General features: G+C 41.4%; 1 long non-coding RNA gene across 12 annotated transcripts; it reads left to right on the top strand.

The window, feature by feature from the left end:
* Window positions 1-352: 352 nt before the first annotated feature.
* LOC119301087 lies at window positions 353-7,261 on the top strand. 12 transcript variants are annotated; one of them, XR_005146881.1, is made up of 8 exons: window positions 353-3,213; window positions 3,356-3,519; window positions 3,616-3,650; window positions 3,746-3,899; window positions 4,052-5,463; window positions 5,807-5,876; window positions 6,106-6,246; window positions 6,803-7,261. It is a non-coding gene; the product is annotated as an uncharacterized LOC119301087 (long non-coding RNA). The 12 variants fall into 12 exon arrangements; XR_005146873.1 differs by having other exon boundaries at window positions 353-936; window positions 1,019-3,213; window positions 3,356-3,899; XR_005146876.1 differs by having other exon boundaries at window positions 353-1,806; window positions 2,273-3,213; window positions 3,356-3,899.
* The last annotated feature ends 483 nt before the right edge of the window (window positions 7,262-7,744 follow it).

The following is a 7,744-nucleotide window of genomic DNA, read 5'->3' as shown; positions in this document are numbered from 1 at the left end:
GTGGACAATATGACCATGGTGTAAGACGGGTGGGTCACTTGAAGCATGAGAGGATTTGCTTCCCCGTGGCAACGCACGGACATATGTGCTATTTTTTTTTAATAATAAAGCACAGATTGATTCCGTGGGTTCACTGTCACAATATGCTTCCTTCCTGTCAAAATACGTTTTTCTATCCGTCATGGGTTTTGCTATCCGAGGTGGTAGTATTATTGTATACGTTTCCACGTTTTGTTTTCTGTTTGTACTTTAAATTCGCACATAAATCTAATTTGGCCCAACAACGAATCCATCCAGCCCTGAGTTTCTTTCAGGGTACGCACCTCCTTCCCGTCCTTCCCTAAAAAAATAACTCCTCCCGTCCTGAAAAGGCACTAGCCGCCTCCCCAAGCCCAACTCGCCGAAACCCAGCACCCCATGACCCGATCGATCACCGATGGCGTTCGGCGAGGTCATGCCCTAGGCCTCATCCTCGGCCGCCCTGACAGCGGATCGAATCAGCGTAGTTGGCGCATGGGACGGCTCCCTGGAGGTGTACCTGGGCGCTTGGACGGGGCTGATGCTGCGCGTCGAGGTGGCGCGGTGGGCCGGGGTCCCGGCGCATGCCGTGGCGAGCTAATCTCAACCTGACGCTGGTCACCAGCGCGGCATCATGCCACCTGGCCGGCGCTGCAGCGACGTGGTTAAGAGGGAGGTGGATGAGGCAGAGTCTGCGCTCGGCGTCGCGGAGATCTGGAGGATACATGATTGTGTGGACACAGCGGCGGCGTGGCCGGGTGGGGCGGCATGTTGATTTTCTTGGGGGTAGGTTTTTGCTGCTGGTGACCTTTTAAGAAATTTAAGAGATCCAGTGCACGGAAAGATGCTATTGAGTTGGGAGACCAGGTGGATTTGAAGCTCATTGGTCAACGTTCAGTCAAATTTCATATTGAACAGGTATGTCCTTGATGATCTGGTGCTTCTAATCTTTTTTGCCTATAGTTCGGACCTTAAGCCTCTCTTACTTTGTCCAATATAGTTAGTCTGCATATGAGAACACACGTATGTCAATGGATAAGCAATTGACCTCTAATCAATCAAGGTTTGCAAACTCATCCAGATCTCAATCTTAATGGTTCAAGAATCAACATTTACACTTTAAAGTGTATTCATTGACCAATTCTTTTTGAAATATGCATCTGGGCCATCGAAGGCAAGATGCTTATGTTATGTTTTTATTCTGATGACAAATTATCTTCTTTGCCTGTTGGTAGCTGCTCATGAGAAATTAGGATATATTTTTACTGCTTTAGATGCAAGCATCTTCTTTTCCATGGGCCTGCAGCTATTTGTTTGGAAATTAAGTTGAAGTTAACGACATTTGTTATTCTGCATGGGCAGGGATGCAGAGTATTAAATATTTCTAGGACATAAAGTACATCGGCAATTTAAGTATTTAAGTAGTGTATCAATTTTCACTGTATTCTCAGTTTTAATCTTAGTGTAGCTTATGCCCAGATCTTTAGTATATGATTAATCTCATCTATTTCTTGTGAGATGCCGACTGAATAAGGAAACCAGTAAAGTTTCCCGTTCTTAGATCTAATGCTTCCTCTCTCTCAATATGATAACCATCTAAATTGTTATTATTATTTACACTGTGATGCTAATCTTATTTGTTTTGAAAAAGATGAATCTACATGATAGATATGAACTCAGTGAATAAAATTTGGGACTAACATTCAAGCACAATAATGTGAATACAACATATGCCTGCTGGTGTGCTGGAATTCACCAGTTGTATCAAGAAAACAAAAAGTAAAACAGGTATGCCAAATGAGTGAAATTTCTTATTCTACTCTTTACAGCTAAAAGCATAATCTGCCTTATTTTTCTACCAAGATACCCGAATAGTTATAGTCAATATATTGGTTTTCTTGGTTTTGACCCGGAAACTCGATGTAGTTGTAACCCCCGGTATGATTGAAAATCTAAAATTATAATTTCACATGACTAAATGTCCCCATTAAATTTATTTCTGTTGTCTCTAGAATTAACAGTGCTTCAAATGATAATTTCCAACTACCACTCTTAGATATTGGTTCATCGTTTGCACTCTTAAAATTACAATGTGTTTTGTCGGAGCTGGTTTGCCCTGATCTCACCAATCCAATAACTCATGAATTTTTTTATCTATTTGAATTACATAATACAGGGTTAAATATGTAGACGTGTGATTCTTTGTTTTAGTTGTCTCCCGCTGAACATATATTCTTAGCTGCGTATTTTTTAGTTTTCTGCAGGTTGTTGGGAATGTTAATTCAATCAGTGCTCTACTTGACAGGTCTTGACTTCTTTATTACTTATTACTTGCTTAACAACCGTTTTTAAAAAATGCGTAGCAATCTGTTGTAGCTGTAATATATTGAGTCGACAAACTATGCTATAATCTTCTTAGCCTTTGCCATAATTTCAAGCAAGAATTTGGCGGGACTAACATTTATTTGCAGGCAAAAGAGAGAGTACAACTTTATCACGTGCGAGTGTGATGAAATGATAGCCCCAAATTTCAATACAGCGTTGAGGAGAAGTACTACATCATTGATGGTATATCTTGTTAATTTCTTAGTATCTTGGAACAGTGATGTGCCATGTTAACAAGTGATGGCTAATTTGTGTGTTGTTTGTAATCTTTGCAGTTTTGAGTACTGGTCTCACCTTCTTTGATTGATAATTTTTTTACTCTTTCACGTCATTTACTTCAAAGTTTGAGTTTTCCCTCATATATATACACATTGATATGGTTACGAGTAAGGGATGTGGATCAATTTGCACGTAGGGTAAGGGCATGTGATTTTTTTTCTCCCGTTGCAACGCACAGGCAACTTTGCTATTCAAACCTATAGCCTATAATAAACCCCAGTTTGTTAATCAAGTTTAAACATTTCAGTTCCGTTTTTGGGTCGGAATTTCAGTGGCCATGTAAGACTGGAAATTGCTCATCATGTGTTCCTTAATGTATATTGTGCCAATAGCTATTAAACCTTCGATATGCTGGAGGGCGATGAGGTGGCATGGAGCTAAACATAGATTGAAGATTCTGTCATGGGTTCCTTAGAGAAGATGGAACAAATGAGTATGGAGATCCAGCTGTTGAAGATGCCGAGGGACAAGAACATTCAGAAGTTTTTCGCCTAACAAGAATACATTTAACATCATCACAGATTGCTTTAGGTAAGCTTTACTCAGGTTGCTACTCATGTCATAGTGTCTATAATTTAGCTAGAGTCAGGTTCAGAGTTGACTGATTTTTTTTGGCACAACCATCAAGCAACCTGAGTAAAGCTGACCTAAGCCAATGATTTTGTTCTTTTAGCTAGAGCCAGGTTCAGAGTTGTTCACTCGGGATTTTTTGGGCACGGACATCAAGCAAGCTAGCACGTATTGTTTAACTGAAGGAAAGGGCAACTAAGCTTTGAATGCTACATTCTTTGTTCTGAACAAATGTAGCTACTATTTGTATTCGATGCTGGACTCCTGGTAACAATTTATTACTGTACATGTTATTTCTTTTTTTGGTGAGTCTTTTTTAGGATTATGGAGTTAACGGGTGTTACTTTTGACCTGCTAATACAGTTGTGTTAAACTTTTTGCTCTTCGAAAGCAACTATGTAAGTCTGACGCTAACATAGTGTTTACTGCTAAAATACTTTAGTTTAACTTAAGAGTCAGGAGCACAAGTAGAATTTCATAGAAATCTGTCTAGCTCCTGTAGATGAAAGACTTCCTGCAAGTGAGCTCTTGAATAACTCTTACCTCCAGGAAGATGAGGTCTATCCCAGCGCCTCCAGTTTCAGTCTCTCTGGTCTCAAGTGTGACTGAAGATAGGTGGCAATCTGCAAGTTTCGTGCTTTGGAAAGGTGAATTCTTACTGAAAAAAAAACCATATGCATCTTACCGACCATATTAATTTATTGCTAAGGTTTTCTCAAAACAGTGGTAAATATAGCACTGAAGAAACTTCTAAATCAAACTTTGCTTCAGTCTATAATGACACTACAAATTATTTCAGGCTGTTTAAAGAATGCTGAGTTGTCAAGCGAGGTGCTGCAGTGGCTGGCGTTGCCGGGCATGGGACAACGTCCCTAGGCTCCTGCTTGAGGCAAGCCTCTCCGACCTCCTCGGATGCCTTCTAGGAACTGGCACTGCGTATGATGGCCTCCTCACCTAGAACCTAGGTTGACCTAGCCACTGCCATCGAAGCGGAGAGTTGACAACATATGTATGATTGTTCGACGGTGTCAGTCCTGCCATTGGAATGTTCAAAACTATGAATTGAGTGATTACAAATATGCTTTGATCAATGAAATGAAACGAAATTTTGCTACATCTTGTTGTGCAGATATAGGGCTTGAATTATTTTCGGTCGTATCATCTTGGCCCTATAATAAAAAAGCGAGTGTGGGAGGACGCGACCAGTTGCTACCAGTATCAAGGTGCACTTGATGTGTAGTATTCAGTCAATGAGAACCATAGAAAAATGGAGGCACCGACTCTAGGAGTATATATCCGCTCCCAAAAAAAGTGTGCTATATATTGAATGGTTCAATATAGGTTAGTGAATTTGAGGCAGCAAAAGGCTTTAGAGCTAAAATCAATAGGAAATGGTATTTGTTTCTTAAGAAGTTTTTTGATAAATGTAAAAAAGAAAATGAATTAGTTAGTAGAGAAAAGGAGACCATGACTTGTTTCTCTATTTATCCTTGCTCCACACATGTTGTGATTAGAGGACACTGTGTAATCGCTGGCAGTGAGGGACTAAGATAAGTGGTGACATGGTGTCGGCGGTGGACTAAGATAAGTGGTGACACGGGTGGGACACCATGTTGAAATAGAGGACGTTGAATTGTGGGGGTCTTGAGCCGTATTTATCAGCCCGTTGCAACGCACAGGCATGTTTACTAGTTAGAAATAAAGCACGGATTGAGTCTCTGGATTCACCATCGCGGCGCTTTTGCAAAAACGTTTCAATCTTGCAAAAAGACCATGTAGTTTTTTGGTATTCAACCCACGCTCCTTTTTGAAGTGGCAGCACACACGAGCATATGCATGCTCTCCTCGATGCAACAGGCGGCGCCGCCGCGGGCGCTCCTCGATCCATACGGGCGGCGCCACCGCCACCTGCGGCTGGTCTTCTTCTCCAGCCATCTGCCGCCCTTCTCCCCTCCCCATTCGTTGCCCTCCTCTACCCTCCCGCCCCTAATCTTCTCTGGCACTACCCCCAGCCTCCTGCTGCCGTGCCTCGATCCATACGGGCGTCACCGCCAGCGGGGGGCGGTCTTCTTCTCCGGCCATCCACCGCCCTCCTCCCCTCCCCCTCCCTCCTATTCTTCTTCTTCTTCTCCGGCCATCCGTCGCCCTCCTCAAATCCCGCGGAGTTCGCCGGAGGAAGAACATCCGCCGTCCGAACGTGCTACGCCAGAGGTATGTATCGGCTTTTCCCAAATTAGTTCAACGGTGTTGGATTTTGCTTGGATATTTTACTTGAATCAATATCAATTTGTGTAACCTGGGCGTGTACGAATGTTGCTACTTTTTTCCTCTTTAATCTGAGCGTTCAATCTCTGTAAGCTAGGTGCTGGGTGATGCCTGTACATTACATTAGTCCAATGTTTGCCAAACTATGACAAATTCATGTGCCATGTGTGTTGGTTTAGATACTTCAAGTTTAATTTGAGACATCAGTAGTTAATCCACTGTTTATTTCCCTTTCTAGATCAGGGACAAATTGCTCAATCATAATTGTTTGTTCTTCTTTCTGTTACAGGGAAGCACCGGAAAGTGGATGTTTCTATGCAGCATCACCCAAAAGTTTAATTTGAGATATTCCATCAAGCGTATGTTCCATAGCCTCCATCATGTAGTTTATTTCCTTTGCTTCAGGTTGTACAGAGGATTTCCTTTGTTTCAGGTTGTACAGAGGAGCTCAACGACAACTAAGATGCTGCTAGAATTACATCAGCTACTAACTTACATACATATAAAAATAAACTGCAGCTTTAGCTCCATGTAGTAATGACTAAGTATATTCTAATGCTCATAGGGACTGATTACTATTTTTTACAGGTTAATTTAATCAATTCCTTGGCGTACTTTAGGAAACGAGGATATATTGGGTGGTCTCCGACAGCCCGACGACAATACAGAGTCGTCGTAGTTGGGTTGTGTTCATGTAACACTGAAACTTGACATAGTTAGTATAAGAAGGTTTGGTTTACTTCCACTATGTTACTGTTCAGTCTATTTTATAAACATGTTGATTAGCCATTCTGGCAAAGAGGCATCTTCAATATTTCAGAAATCTCTTTTCCAGAAACTCCAATTCTCCTCATAGGAATTGAGATGCCCAATATTTCTCAATTTGCTGACAAGGTTGTAATATAATCACGTTTTGCTATTGACGTAATGATATATTCCTTGACTGAAAGCAAACCCTTTAATTGCATCTGTACTAAGCATTCTTTCCGTCTATATCCTGTCATGATTTTTTTACTAGCTGTAGTGGTGTTCTTATTATTGTCATTTTCCAGAATTATTGTCATTTCACAGATGGTATAAACCTTGTTCATGGCTAACTTATAGAATAGCAAACCTGGTTCATGGCTAACTTATAGAATAGCAAACCTTGTTCATGGCTAACTTATACAATAGCAGTAACTGATTTGAAACCATCAATCTCAGGAACACTCTGACCATGTATTTGATTCTGTTAAAGACCCAATATGTCATGTGGTCCTGCATCTCCTGATGTTGGTATTTCCAGTAAATTTTATTGACAGGCACTTTGGTGTCTCAGCAACCAGGTCGCCACCGACCACCACGGTGGCTCGCAGCGATGCCCTCCCGCCACCGTATGTACGACCAGCGGCGAGATGGGGGGGAACTCTTTGGCATGCCGGCACACAGGAACGACACATGCCGTACAACCTGAAGGTCACGTTCGTCAGGCTTGACTTGACCCTCACCGACGCCACCTTGCCACCTCTGTTGCCGGAGATCAGCCGAAGATTAGCTTGTTGCCGCTTTGCTTCAATGGTTGCTTTAATGCTTAAAACATCAGAGTATTTTTTTAGTTACAGATTTGGCAATACCCAGGACATTATGTTTCTCCAATTCAACTATTGGCTTTCAAGGTGGCAGTGTCAGCCATTACTGCTATCACAGGATCATGTGACTGTATATTTGGTTTTTGTCAGAATATGAGGAAAATGACTCTTTTGTAGTGAGATGTGACTGCTGAAGGAAATATTCCCTAGAGGCAATAATAAAGTTATTATTTATTTCCTTATTTCATGATAAATGTTTATTATTCATGCTAGAATTGTATTAACCGGAAACATAATACATGTGTGAATACATAGACAAACAGAGTGTCACTAGTATGCCTCTACTTGACTAGCTCGTTGATCGAAGATGGTTATGTTTCATAGCCATAGACATGAGTTGTCATTTGATTAACGGGATCACATCATTAGGAGAATGATGTGATTGACTTGACCCATTCCATTAGCTTAGCACTTGATATTTAGTTTGTTGTTATTGCTTTCTTCATAACTTATACATGTTCCTATGACTATGAGATTATGCAACTCCCGTTTACCGGAGGAACACTTTGTGTGTTATCAAACGTCACAACGTAACTGGGTGATTATAAAGGTGCTCTACAGGTGTCTCCGAAGGTACTTGTTGGGTTGGCGTATTTCGA

Source organism: Triticum dicoccoides, chromosome 5A (genome assembly GCF_002162155.2).
Source record: "Triticum dicoccoides isolate Atlit2015 ecotype Zavitan chromosome 5A, WEW_v2.0, whole genome shotgun sequence".
NCBI classification, from domain to species: Eukaryota; Viridiplantae; Streptophyta; class Magnoliopsida; order Poales; family Poaceae; genus Triticum; species Triticum dicoccoides.
Note: the sequence above shows the minus strand (reverse complement) of the source record. Positions and strands in the feature narration are given on the sequence as shown.